The sequence below is a fragment of the Lathyrus oleraceus genome, chromosome 3, assembly GCF_024323335.1.
Source record: "Lathyrus oleraceus cultivar Zhongwan6 chromosome 3, CAAS_Psat_ZW6_1.0, whole genome shotgun sequence".
In the NCBI taxonomy this organism is placed as follows: domain Eukaryota; kingdom Viridiplantae; phylum Streptophyta; class Magnoliopsida; order Fabales; family Fabaceae; genus Lathyrus; species Lathyrus oleraceus.
The window spans coordinates 146856182-146870604 of record NC_066581.1 but is presented as its reverse complement, the minus strand read 5'-3'; positions in this window follow the sequence as shown (position 1 = coordinate 146870604).

Sequence of the window (14423 nt, the reverse complement as noted above, 5' to 3'; positions counted from 1 at the left end):
TTATGAACCGAGCCTTCATCTGATGCAAGTCTTGGGGGTTGTATTTGAATTCGTCTGCTACATTGTCTTGGTGTAAACTGTTATTTTGATCTTGTGTCTAATGCTTTATTCTGAGTTGATCAAGGAGTATTTCATCTGATACATGGGAAGACAAAGAAGATTGCTAGCTATGGAACTTGCTTGCTTGGATGTGGCTATCTTTAGTTGATGCCTTGATCTTCATGATGTCTGATATTGCTAATTGCCTGATTGATTATTGCTTGATTCAAAGTCCAAAGAGAAAATGGGTTTTCTATATGACATTCTTGTCTGTTGGATTGTATCCCATTGGTCAGATCTTTTTAACTCTTAACTTTTAATTTTATGCTTAGGGTTAATCTCTTCATATCCTCCCACTTCTTAAATTTCAAATCTCTCCCCCCTTTTCAAAAACTTTCTTTACCTGTGATTTCAAACTTAGACCTTATTTCAAGTAGAAACTTTGGTCTTATGTCATTGAATTTTTGAACTTTCTTTTTCTTAAATCAAACTTGTAAATAAATATAATCATATTGAATTAAAATTTCAAAAGACAAAAAGAACTAACAATTTCATTCAAACTTTTGAGCCTTTTGTGCCTTTCTTATTAACCTTTTATTAAAAGCAACCCACTCATTTTGAAATTGTTACCACGAACTATGAGGTTTTGATCCTTCATTTTTATGTTGGTACGTAGGCATAAGTCCGAAGGTCTTGTCAAACACAAAATATAATCAATGAATTCTTTTCTCATTCCCACACTCTATTTTTCTCCAACATATTTTATACCAAAAACACATACACACATAAAAAAGGTCTCCCTAGGAGTACCTAGGACACTTTGGGTGCTAACACCTTCCCTCTGTGTAACCAACCCCCTTACCTGTAATCTTTGGAACTTTATTAGTTTTGATTTGAAAACTTCTTATCTTTAGGTTTTGTTCATACTTTTTCATTTTTCTTTGGAAACAATAAAAGCACGGTGGAGACTCTGGTTTTATTAACGTTAAGTTTATCCATAGCTTAGTGGTCATGAATTTACCGCTACAAAAATTAAGTGGAAACTCTACTGGGGAGTAGTCCTCAGTGGGTTTAGCCTAACTTTTTATGTGTATATATTTGTATATTTGATGTTTGTATATATTTGTTTGTGTGATATAATATGCTTGTTGTGCTTGGTGATCTCTGAATGGTGAGATAAGTTCTAACCCGAACTTGAGTGCAATTAAGATATGAGGATGGTATAGTCATGTCCAACTTGTGTGGAGTAGTCCTTAACAAGTTGGCTTGAGACCCATCTACTCATTGGAGACTCTTTTGGAGTTACCAATGTCACATAAGTTATTTGTGGTTAGACATTACTTTCTCTGATCTGGGGTCCGAGAAGCTGAGGACCGTAGAACATTTAACCCAACTTTGCTTATTTAGGACGTAGTGCGGAGACTGTTCAGGTGTAGACCTAATAACAGTTATTACACGATACTACACCCAAAGGAGTTTCTCTTGAGAATATTATGGGTTGATGAGTCGTTCATCCTAACCTGTAATATTTGAAAGATGGGATTAAGACTCAGGGAACTTTTTAGAACATGATCTATAGGTTTTTATCCTTAGTAAACTCCTTTGGGATAGTTCTTAACCTAACTCCATGCTCGTGACTCACAATAAACCCTTTGATTCTCGGTTGATCCGATCAAGTATCATCAATATCAATGGAACTTGGGTGTTGATAAGGTGAAAACCATAATCCACGAAAATGGATGGTTGATCTTGATGATGACTTGATTCACTCCTTGACCTTTGTTTGTGTTTACCTTGTGTGTGATCCCTTATTTTTGATTGTGGAATTCATGCATACATGCGCATCATAACATTCATCACAGAAAAATAAATTTCAAGGAATTGAGGTCTTATTCGCAAAAAATTTCAGACCATGGATTATGGACGAAGGAACACTAAGAAGTACGATTTTAGATGTCCTGATTTGAAAGAGATAAGAAAGTTGTCATCTTTTGTATTAGACCCCTTGGACTTCAAGCAACCTCATGGAAAGCCGTTGTCTGTATTATCTACTGATGTGGTTGAAGGACTCTTGAATTTTTTGGTTCAGTTCTATGACCCTTTCTACCGATGCTTCACTTTTCCTGATTATCAGCTTGTACCTACGTTAGAGGAGTATGCCCATCTCTTGGGAATACCCGTATTTGACAAGGTAACTTTTAGTGGATTGGAGGAGATTCCCAAATCTCATATCATAGTTGAAGCTCTTCATCTGAAGAAATCTGAGATTGATGCTCATTAGGTGAAGAAAGGAGGAATTATGGGGGTGAGTTTTGAATTCCTCATTGGTAAAGCTACTGTCTTTTGCTCAAGCCGGTAATGTGGATGCTTTTGAAGCTATCTTTGTGTTGCTCCTCTATGGTCTAGCTTTGTTCCCTAACACTGACAGTTTTGTTGATGTTAACGCCATCAGGATCTTCTTGATTGGGAATCATGTGCCTACTCTGTTGGGTGATATGTATTTCTCTTTACATTTGAGGAATTTTAAAGGTGGTGGTACTATTGTGTGATGTGTTCCTCTTTTGTACAAGTGATTTATTTCGCACTTGCCTTAGACGCCTGCTTTCTTGGAGAACAAGCAATGTCTAAGGTGGTCTCAGAGACTTATGTCTCTCACTAATGATGATATTATTTGGTATGATTCTGCATTGAATAACATGGATATTATCGACACTTACGGTAAATTCTCTAATGTGCCTCTCATTGGTACACAAGGAGGAATCAACTACAATCCTGCTTTGGCTCGTCGTCAACTTGGGTTCCCCTTGAGAGACAAACCTAATAACACTCAATTAGAAGGTCTTTTCTATCAAGAGGGTAAAGATCCCCAACATTTGAAGCAGAAGATAATACATGCTTGGCATAATATGCATAGGAAAGAAAGATCCGAGCTTGGTCCACGCAACTGTATAGGTTTGGAAGCTTACACTATTTGGGTGAAGAAGAGAGCTTTGGAGTTGAAGATGCTGCATGCTTGTAAAAAACCTATGTCTTTGGTTATTGCTGAGCCATCAGCTCTCCCTAACCAAGATATAGAGAAGTTGGAAGACGCACTCACCAAGATGAAACAAGAGAGAGAGAGATATGGGAAGAGCGGTTCCATGCTTTAAGCCGAAAGCATGAGGAGTTGCAGCTTGAGTCAAGAGACAAGGATGCACTTATTGAACTTCTTGAAGACCGAGCAGTGAAGAGACAGAGAGAGCCAAAGAGCCTGCCTTCCTCTAGTATGCCTCAGCCTTCCGGTGCTTGAAAGAAGATTGTTCATCAGCTTATCTTTGAGAAGGCTCAGATGAAGACATCTTTTGAGTCCAAGATTTGACGCATCCGAAGGAAGTACGCGCCCTCAGCCAGATCATCTGACACAATTGCTAAGGGGTCCTTAAGATGATTAGTTTCCTTTTCTCTTGTATTTGTATTTTGGTTTATGAAATTGTAATCATTTTAATCCTTCCAATTTTTCTTAATAAAAAGAGATTTTATGGTCAATCAAATTAATGTTATTGTTTAAATTTTTGCAAATAAAGCTTCATATGTTCCTTGAAATTAAATAAACAAAAACATTGCATTTCATGCATCATTTACATAACAGGTTTTCTTCTGCCAGATGTCTTATTGGTTATTCTTCTATCCTTCAGCCAAGCTAACTCACCAATACAACACTCACGCTAATCAACTGAAGATGATGAAGCATTTAGAGCAAGAGAGTAGAGAGCTGAAGGATGAAATTGCACGGTTAACTACTATGATGGAGTTTGTTCTTGCTGTGCAGGACCAATCTTCACCAACTCCTACAACTCCTCCCCATAGGACTGTCATTTTTGAGGTTGCTACCTCGACCATTCTTGTTGTTTCCAACCAATCCGATACTTCCATGCCTGCTGGATTCCCTTGGGAAATGCCATCTAACTTTATGCCTGAAGGGTATGTACCCACTTTTGTTTCTCTATCGGCATCTAGCCCGATCATGTCCATGCCACCTCCAGTTGTTCACACTTTTCCTAGTGTTGAGGATACCATCTACCACTACGAGCCATTTGAGGGTCCAGGCGTGTATGAGAAAATGGATGAAATGAAGGAGCAGTTCCTTGAGCTGCGTAAGGAGTTGAAGATTTTGAGAGGAAAGGACTTGTTTGGAAAGAGTGCTGCTGAGCTCTGCCTAGTGCCTAATGTGAAGATCCTGATGAAGTTCAAAGTCCCTGACTTTGAAAAGTATAAGCAAAATACTTGTTCGCTAAGCCACCTTGGGATGTACGCTACAAAGATGTCAACTCAAACTGATAATGATCAGTTGCTGATTCACTACTTCCAAGACAGTTTGACTGGTGCTGCTTTGAGATGGTATATGGGATTAGATAGTGCAAGTATTCATACTTTCAACGACTTGGGTGAAGCATTTGTCAAGTAGTACAAATACAATGTTGATATGGTTCCTGATAGAGACCAGCTGAGGTCTATGTCTCAGAAGGATAAAGAGACTTTCAAAGAGTATGCTCAAAGGTGGAGAGAGCTTACCACCCAGATTAGTACACCCTTGGAAGAGAAAGAGATGACGAAGATTTTCTTGAAGATGTTGAGTTCATTTTATTACGAACGTATGATTTCCAGTTCCCCCAATAACTTTAATGAAATGATAAATATGGGGATAAGGTTAGAAGAAGGAGTCCGTGAAGGACGTCTTTCCAAAGAAGAAGCGTCAGCCAACAAGAAGTATGAGGGTAGTTTCTCCAAGAGGAATGATGGGGAAACTAATTCAGTATCTGTGGGGGGGGGGGGGGGGGGGGCAGAGGAGGCCTCATGTAAGAAAGAGTTCTCAACCTCGACAACATCAATATTAATTTTCTTCAGTAATTCCTGTATTTTTCAACAATTCCAACAACCAATCTGTTCTGATTCAACAACAACAACGTCAATAACAACCGCAACAAAGAACCAACTACAACAACAACAATAATAACCAGCAAAATTTTGAAAGGAATAAGGTCTCCTTTAACCTTATTCCTATGTCATACGCAAAATTATATCCGTCCTTGGTTCTCAAGAACTTCATTCAACCCATAAATCCTCCACAAATTCCTGAGCCACTTCCATGGTGGTTTCAACCCGAACTTCATCGTGTCTTTCACTAGGGAGCTCCTGGCCACGATATAGAGAATTGCTATTCGTTGAAGTATGAGGTACAAAAGCTTGTGAAGAGTGGGATGGTGTCCTTTGAGGACCAAGCACCTAATGTGAAAGCTAATCCATTGCCTGCTCATGGTAATGCTAATGTCAACATGGTGGACGACTTTCCAAGGAATTTCCGAGTATTCGATGCACGACGTATCCGTAGGTCGTTGGTGGAAATGCATAGAACCTTGTGTTTGATCAATGACTGTGAGCACGACCATGATGGTTGTGCAATCTGTAGTGTGAACCCCCGTAGGTGTATGATTGTCAAGAGAGATATCCAGAAGTTGATGGATGAGAATGTAATCCAGATCCAATAGTCGAGGGATATAGATGATGTGAATATGGTCATGCCTGTCTTTAAGACCCTTGAGTGGGTAGTTATACAGTTTGACAGCAGCAACATCAACAACAATAGATCGGTATCGCCATTGGTAATACAGTTAGCGGGCCCAGTTCTGTATACATCTGATAAAGTTGTGCCTTATCAGTACAACCCCACGATGATTGAAAATGGTCAAGAGATTCCTCTACCAGTGGCATACTCTGTGGTGAATATTGTTGATATTGCGAAGGTGACCCGTAGTGGTCGTGTGTTTAGTCCAGTTTTCACGAAGGAAGTAGAGGATATTGCAACCAGTAAGAAGGTAGAGGCTCTAGTGATGAATCCGGTTAGCACTCTAGTGTGTCAGTCTGGTGAATCCAGCAAACTGAAGGCTAGTGATGATGATGAAGTTATGAAGCTGATAAAGAGAAGTGAGTTTAATATGGTGGAACAGCTGCTCCAAACTCCGTCAAAGATCTTTGTGTTATCCTTATTGATGAACTCTGAGGCACATAGGGAGGCATTGCAAAAAGTGCTCAAGCAGGCTTATGTTGAGCATGATGTGACTGTGGATCAGTTTGACCATATTATTGCCAACATTACTTCTTGCAATAATCTGAGTTTTTGTGATGAAGAGCTTCCCGAGGAAGGTAGAAATCACAATTTGGCGCTACATATTTCTATGAATTGTAAGGAGGATACTTTGTCCAATGTGTTGGTTGACATTGGGTCATCTTTGAACGTGCTTCCAAAATCAACTATGTCAAGACTTTCTTATCAAGGCGCCCCAATGAGATGCAATGGCGTGATTGTCAAGGCGTTTGATGGTTCCTGTAAAACAGTCATTGGTGAAGTGGACCTTCCAATTAAGAAAGGTCTGAGTGATTTCCAAATTACTTTCCAGGTAATGGATATCCACCCGGCCTATAGCTACTTGTTAGGAAGGCCATGGATTCATGAAGCTGGAGCAGTGACGTCTACTCTACACCAGAAATTGAAATTTGTGAAGAATGGTAAGCTTGTCGTTGTTGGCGGAGAAAAAGCACTATTAGTGAGCCATTTATCATCCTTTTCTTATGTTGAAGCTGAGGAGGAGGTTGGAACATCGTTCCAATCCTTGTCTATTGCTGATGAAGAGAAGAAAACTGGGGCACCGATATCCTCTCTAAAGGATGCACAAAAGGCTATTGAGGCTGGCTACATTGACCAGTGGGGCCGTATGGTGGAGATTGCTGAGAACAAGAATAGGGTTGGATTGGGATTTCAACTAGGGTCGTTCAACGTCAAAGCTGAAAATGTGCAACCGAGTTTCCATAGTGGAGGGTTCATCATGGAAATGATCAACACTCAGCTATTATGATTGAGGATGGTGACAAAGAAGACGAAGCTTGCGCCAACTTTATGACGCATGACCAAACTTGCAACAATTGGGTTGTTGTTGATGTTCCTACTGTTATTCATCGCTCTAGGTAATTTGTTTTTCATTTTAAGAAAAAATCATTCTCATATGCCTAAGGGAGAAGTGAACATTGTTGGGCATTTCTATTATCATCAATAAAATGCAATTTTATTCATCCACGTCTATGATGTTTTAATTTTGCTTTTTGCTTTTTCTAAAAATGGTAATCACAAAAAACATGAATAAATAATAATATTTCATCTGCATGATATTTGGTAACAATTCATTCCTCTAAAATCAAAATATCAAATCATTATTCAGGTTGGTTCTCAAACCCATTGATACAATGATCCTACTCCCTCTCCAAACTTTGATTTCCCTGTGTTTGAGGCCGAGGAAGAAACTAATGAATAAGTATCTGATGAATTATCTCGTTTACTTGAGTACGAGGAAAAAGTCATTAAGCCGTTTGAAGAGCAAATTGAGCTAGTCAACTTGGGTTCCGAGGATGATGTGAAGGAAGTTAAGATTTGGTCTCAATTGTGTCCAGAAGCTAAAAAGGGGTTGATTGATCTTCTTTGAGAGTATTCAAATGTGTTTGCTTGGTCCTATCAAGACACACCTGGTTTGGATTCTGAGATTGTGGAGCACAGATTACCGTTGAAGCTAAAATGCCCGCCGGTCAAGCAGAAGTTGAGAAGAACTCATCCTGATATGGCAGTAAAGATCAAAGAGGAAGTGCATAAGCAGATTGATGTTGGTTTTCTTGTTACCTCCGAGTATCCGCAGTGGGTGACCAACATTGTTCCTGTTCCTAAGAAAGATGGAAAAGTTTGCATGTGTGTTGATTACAGAGATTTGAACAAAGCTAGTCCAAAAGATGATTTTCCTCTGCCATACATTGATATGTTGGTAGACAATACAACTAAATTCAACGTCTTTTCATTTATGGACGGATTTTCTAGTTATAATCAGATCAAAATGGCACCTGAAGATATGGAGAACACCATATTCATTACACCCTGGGGAACATTCTGTTATAGAGTGATGCCTTTCAGTTTAAAGAATGCTAGTGCAATATACCAGAGAGCTATGACCACTCTTTTTCATGATATAATGCATAAAGAGATTGAAGTTTATGTTGATGATATGACTGCTAAGTCAAGTGATGAAGAAGAGCATGTTATGCAGTTGTTGAAGTTATTCCAGCGTTTGAGGAAATATAAACTTCGCTTGAATCCCAATAAGTGTACTTTTGGTGTTCGCTCTGGTAAGTTTTCGGGCTTTATTGTCAGTGAGAAGGGTATTGAGGTTGATGCTTCCAAGGTCAAAGCAATACAAGAGATGCCTGCGCCCAAAACTGAGAAGCAAGTCAGAGGTTTTCTCGCCTGCTTGAATTATATCTCCAGATTTATATCGCATATGGCTGCCACATGTGCGCCCATATTCAAGCTTATTCGGAAAGGTCAGTCTTGTGATTGGACCGAAGATTACCAGAAAGCTTTTGACAGTATCAAAGAGTATCTGCTTGAGCCTCTAATTCTGTCTCAACTTGTTGAAGGAAGACCATTGATCATGTATTTGACTGTGCTTGAAGAGAGTATGGGTTGTGTTCTTGGTCAGTGTCGCAATGCGAAAAACAACTGGTGGGAAAAACAAACAAACAGAGCCGTCACCGTGCGTTATTTATCCCAAAGGAGGGAAAGGAAACGCTCGAAGTAAACCTGGAAAGGAAATGGTCTTACGACCGGAGATGCAAGGCACGGGAGTCGGTTATGCAAGGGGAAGGTATTAGCACCCCTCACGTCCGTCGTACTCGACGGGATCCATGCTCAAGAGAATAGAATAAGGTTGCTAAATAACTGCTCGAAGAATGCACACACACTGGAATAAACAGGATGGAAGAAGACGGAGAAAGCGGACTCGGCAGGATGTTGCATCCTGGGCCTACGTAGTTTGTCAGACACAAACATCAGAGTCGACGTAGTTCGGGGAAATGGGAAACGGGCTCGCTAGGATATTACATCCTATGCCTACGTATCTCATCTGGAATGAGAATCAGAGCTACCGTAGTTCGGCTAACGCGCGCCGAAACAAAACACGACACAAAGACGCTGAGACGTCAAAAGAAACACATAACAGGAAATGGACTGCCAATCAATGGGCTTACATCCAACTCCAGACAAACAAACCCGAACAGGAAACCAAATGCCAATCACTGGACTTACATCAGACTCCAAACAAAACAAACAAACGCACACAGGAAACCGAATGCCAATCGCTGGACTTACATTAGACTCCAAACACACCACAAATAGGAAACCGAATGCCAATCGTTGGGCTTACATCAGACTCCCAGCACGCCACAAATAGGAAACGGAATGCCAATCGCTGGTCTTACATCCAACTCCTAACACACACAAAAAGGTTATCAAACAGACAAGCTAATAGGGAGTCTGGAACTCGAGCCCAATAGCTGTCAGAAAAACACACACAAAAAAGAAAAGTTTGCAAAAGAAAAAGGGTGCCCGGAGAGATCTCGCACGATCTCCTGCCTACGTACCTCATCTGGTATGAGGATCAGGGCGACGTAGTTCCCCTTAACAGGGAAGAAACTCTCTCCTAACTAGAGACCGGGAAATAACAAACTAATAGGGAGACTGACTCGAGCCTAAAAGTTGTCATGCAATCCACAATAGTCATAGGTTGAGGTATCTGAACAGAACCTAACTCGCACAGGCGGCAAGTCAAGCAAACAGCAAATAAACAACAAGTAAACATCGCAGGTGAACAGGTATCACACACTATATGCAAACAAGCGGCTCATACAAGGCTGGGCTTTAGTCAAGGGGTCATATCAACCTCGACAAACAAGCCAACTGGAAGGGGTATCTGACAAAGCTCTTAACCACTGACATTGACCGTCAGGGTGAGCAGATGAAAAGGTGATGAGGGTTGGACCTCATAGCTCTTAACCCAGGCCTGGGTGAGCTTCAAACAATGAAGGTGTGGGAGTCCAGAATGGGGAACTCTACTCCACATGACTGACTCTATATACAAGGATCTTGGGTGTTTATTCAAAATGCATCAGCACGTAGTGCGAGCAAGATGAAAGACTCAACTGAATAGCAGGGGATGGATTGCACATCCCTTCTATCTGCCAATGCCTCTTCACTTAGGAGGTCTTTACATGTAACCATGCCTCATTGAGGTCTTTATCACAAAATTAAACAATCAAGAACATGGCCTCTTAAGGAGGGCTTCAGACAGGTGCCTGCCAAAGATAGCAGGTCTTCCAGACTACATGGAGTTAAAGAAATTACCTAAGTGGTATGCCAACCACAAGCAAAGCAAAGCAACTCAAATAATGAGTTAAAACGGCTAAAGTACCTGTAAGAAAAGCTAAACCATCAGTATTCTATTCAGACAAACAACCAACAGTTAACAGATAACAACAGACAGACAATCCCAATATGTACAACATGCAAGCCATAAGAGGCAAACACTCAAGTGATTCACCAAATGACCTACAAAAGAACCAAAGGTTAGAAAACATAGCAATTAGCCAAGCTCAAATGATGAGGCAACATCAATCATGGAGATGAATGCTTGAACCTGAAATTCAAAGCTAAAATGTGAGTACAAACCACTAGCACCAAGGCTAGGGTCAAAGGTAGAGAAAAAAGTCAAAACAACAACCAATAGTCAACATGAAGCAACTACATTCAATCAAGAACATGTTCTAAAAAGGACCAAATCAAAATCATCAAGCAAAGTCATCATTCAACCAAGAGAAGGCAAGGCAAGCAGAAGGTGCATACAATTGGTCATCAAGAATGAAAATTCCATATCAAAACAGAAATGACTCAAACAATTCTGGAAATTTTTATGTGCATACAACATGTCAAATATAATCATCATGCCAAAAATCATAACCAGAGGAGTTCAATTGGCAGGGCAATGAAAATGAATAAGATCAACATCAAATTGTGTGACACACATTGTCACACCATACAAACACATGCATAAAACAGAGATGAAAAATGCTAAAAATGCCAAACCAAATCTCAAACATCCTATAACATGTTAGGAATCATCATATAAAATTTCATGGCAATTGGACAAGTATTGAGCATTTCACATCAATTTGAATGAGGCATGGTCCATAATTGTGTACATGTTCAAACAATTCAACACCATTAAAAATCCAGAAATGATAAAAATCAGAAAATCACATCATAAAATAATAGACACTCCAAGGAGCATGTGAGAAAAAATTGAATTCAATTTGGACTTGTTTTCAATTAGTTATGATTTTTGAATTAGCATGAAATAAAATGGAATTAAATGTGAAAACATGAAAATATTATGAAAAGAAAATGTAATTTAGGAAATGCCATGGCTGAGGATCGAATGGAGGTTCAAAGCGCGTCCAAAACGACGTCGTTTTGGCTATAAGGAATTAAAATGAAAAAATGCAGAAGCGCGCACGGTGGGGATCAAACTCGGTCCTGGTACGTTCATGAGCGCTTAGTTGCAGAAGCCCTAGCCGGCTGCGCTACAGTGCCAATGTGGTGGTTTCCACCATCTTCTTCATGAAGACGGTGGTTGCTACTGTTCATGCTTTTTTTTCCAGAATTTTAAATGGCATACATCATTGGAATCGTCTCGATGAGTAGATCACAAATATCACAAAACCTAAGCCTAATTCTCACTATATTTCACGAATCGAAGGAAATAAGAATGGATCTACAAACTTTAAATCCACATAACTTCTTCATTTTTCATCCAAATTTCGTGAAATTTATATCAGAATAACCAGCATGCAAGGATCTACAAGTCTATGTACATAAAATCAAGATTTATGAGATTCGAATTTCCAACCTCTTGAAGATCAATCAATGGCAGCAGCGTGTTCAAGGCCTTGCAAGCTCCAGAATTACTCCTATATTGATGTTATGAAGTCTGAAGTTGAAATTGAAGCTTGAAACGAACTAGATCTTGATTAATTTTCCATTTCCATCTTCATGTTCATGTATGGAGTATGCACAATTCTTCACCAATTTCCACAAAAGAATGACTGATTCATGCTCCAAATTCCATGCAGATGATGGATCTATCAAGAAAATGTGTGGTTGTGTGGAGAAAATTTGAATTCCAATGAGAGAAAAATTTGGAGGGAAGAGAAAATTCTAGATCTAGAAAATATGTAAACTGAAAATTCTGTTATGATTTACTATTTATAGGCCATGTTAATTACCATGCTAATCCTAATTTGTAATGGTTAATTAGGATTAGTGATAATTGGAATGGAATGCAAAAAAATGGAAAATGATGTATCATGGCCATGCACCACGTGAATAGTAGCATGCAAATGCTCACATTCACTTAAAACCATCTCATAAACATAATGCAAGTGGAATTTTACTCATGTGATGCACCAAATTTGAATTTCTCAATTTCCCTCCAAAATGCACTTGAATTAGCACATGATCACATGATGAAATTTCATGCAATGCCATGAATGATTTGGAAAATATATGTCATGAGGAGCAAAGTGCAAAAAGAGGCACTCAATTTGGAGTTATGAGTCAAAAGTTATGGCACTTTGAAGTTCCAAGCATACTTGATGATCATTTGGCCATATCTCCTCAACCATTCATCATAAATTCATGATCTTGGACTTTTTGGAAATGGGAGAGAGAGATCTACAACTTTCATGTTGGACACAATTTCATTTAAAGCTTCCTTGATGATGTAAGATCAAGTTGAATTTGGACTAAAATCTTTCCATTTTTGGAAACTTGAAATTACAGGTCACTTTCCATTTTGGGAAACTTTTGCCATGACCTCAAATTCTTCAAGACATATATTTTTAATGACCAATGAACCCCCTTTGAACATGAATGAGATGTTGAAACTCATTTTTCCACCTCACAACCCTTAGTTGACTTTCTGTTGACTTTCTGGTTGATAGATGACTTAGAAGTGCTCTGATCAGCTTGAGCCTCAACCACTTGAGGAATTGGATTCAAAATGAACCTTGGCTCATATAAACTCAATAGGATGATCATGTGATCCCACTCTCCATAGAATACCTCATCTCCTTGAAAATCACTGATTGGAAGAATGCAACTAATTAGGGTTGACCAGAGGTCAAGACCCTAATCCCCAGGAATCTGAGCATGAACAATGAACCCCTTGCAGATGACATAACCATGATGATGATGATATACCCTTGCAATCAAGATAATGCTCAACCTTTTGAAGGGCCAAGAAAACCCTAATTGGAGCACAAACCCTCAGATGGCTAGTGATCAATTTATGAGACCCTCAGACTTGAATCTCTTAACCTCTCCATCTTCTGAGAAAGACTTAGGAGGATGACTTGTTTATTTTCACATGATATGCAATATGCACTGCCTAATGCCCTAAAATATGAAATGCACTATGTTAAGCTAGTCCCAAGAGAGGAGGGCAAATTTTGAGGTGTTACAGCTGCCCCTATTCAATCCACTGTGAACCTGTCGATATGAACAGCCTCGGCTTTCAGATGATCAGGGTGAAGAGTGATTGAATAACAAGAACAGACGAACAATTTGTGCTCCGCTGGGGATTATTATATTTTTTGCTTTTCTTAAACCCCGAAACTTTTTTCTCTTTTTCCTTTTCTTAAACCCCAAACTTCTTTGATCTTTTTCCTTTTCTTGAACCCCAAACTTCTTTGATTGATTTTTTTTTTGTTTTTATTGAACCCCATAATTTTTTGATTTGCGCGGATGATCCCCGATCACCGCATCTGAACCTCGACTGTCACTCTCGTTTTCCAAACAATGAACCCCGTTCTCCATTTGAACCCCAGTCGCCTGACGATAACTCGCGATCGTCATTGTGAACCCCATTCTCCAGAAAACACCCCGTGTCTCCCTTTCTCCATTTGAACCCCGCTCTCCAGAAAATGCCCAGCACTTCCTTCTCTCCATTTGAACCCCGTTCTCCATTTTCTTGTGATAATTCCGCTGGCCATGCCGGAAGTAACACCAAAACACCACTCTGATGGCGACATATCAGAGGGTACGCCTTCATGAAAGGAAGGTAATCATGTGCATTTCTTCCTCCGAAGATACCCATAACGACTTCTGTTGGCCTCGCCAAAGTCTAAGGTGACACATGATCAGAAGACAATCCTGAGGACCTCATCCCGGATACAATCTTCAACTCCAATCTCCATTTGAACCCCGTTCTCCAGAAAATGCCGCAACACTTCCTTTTCTCCATTCTTCGATTTTCGCGCTGATCGCGTAACGTTCTCTGATTGTATTTCCATCTCCATCCGACGGAAAATTTTCCTCCAATATCGCACTACTGGGGAACATTGTTGCTCTAACGTCATGATGCTAAACCCCTCAGAGTAACATCTCCTAACTTCTATCTCGCACGACAGAAATCTCCTCC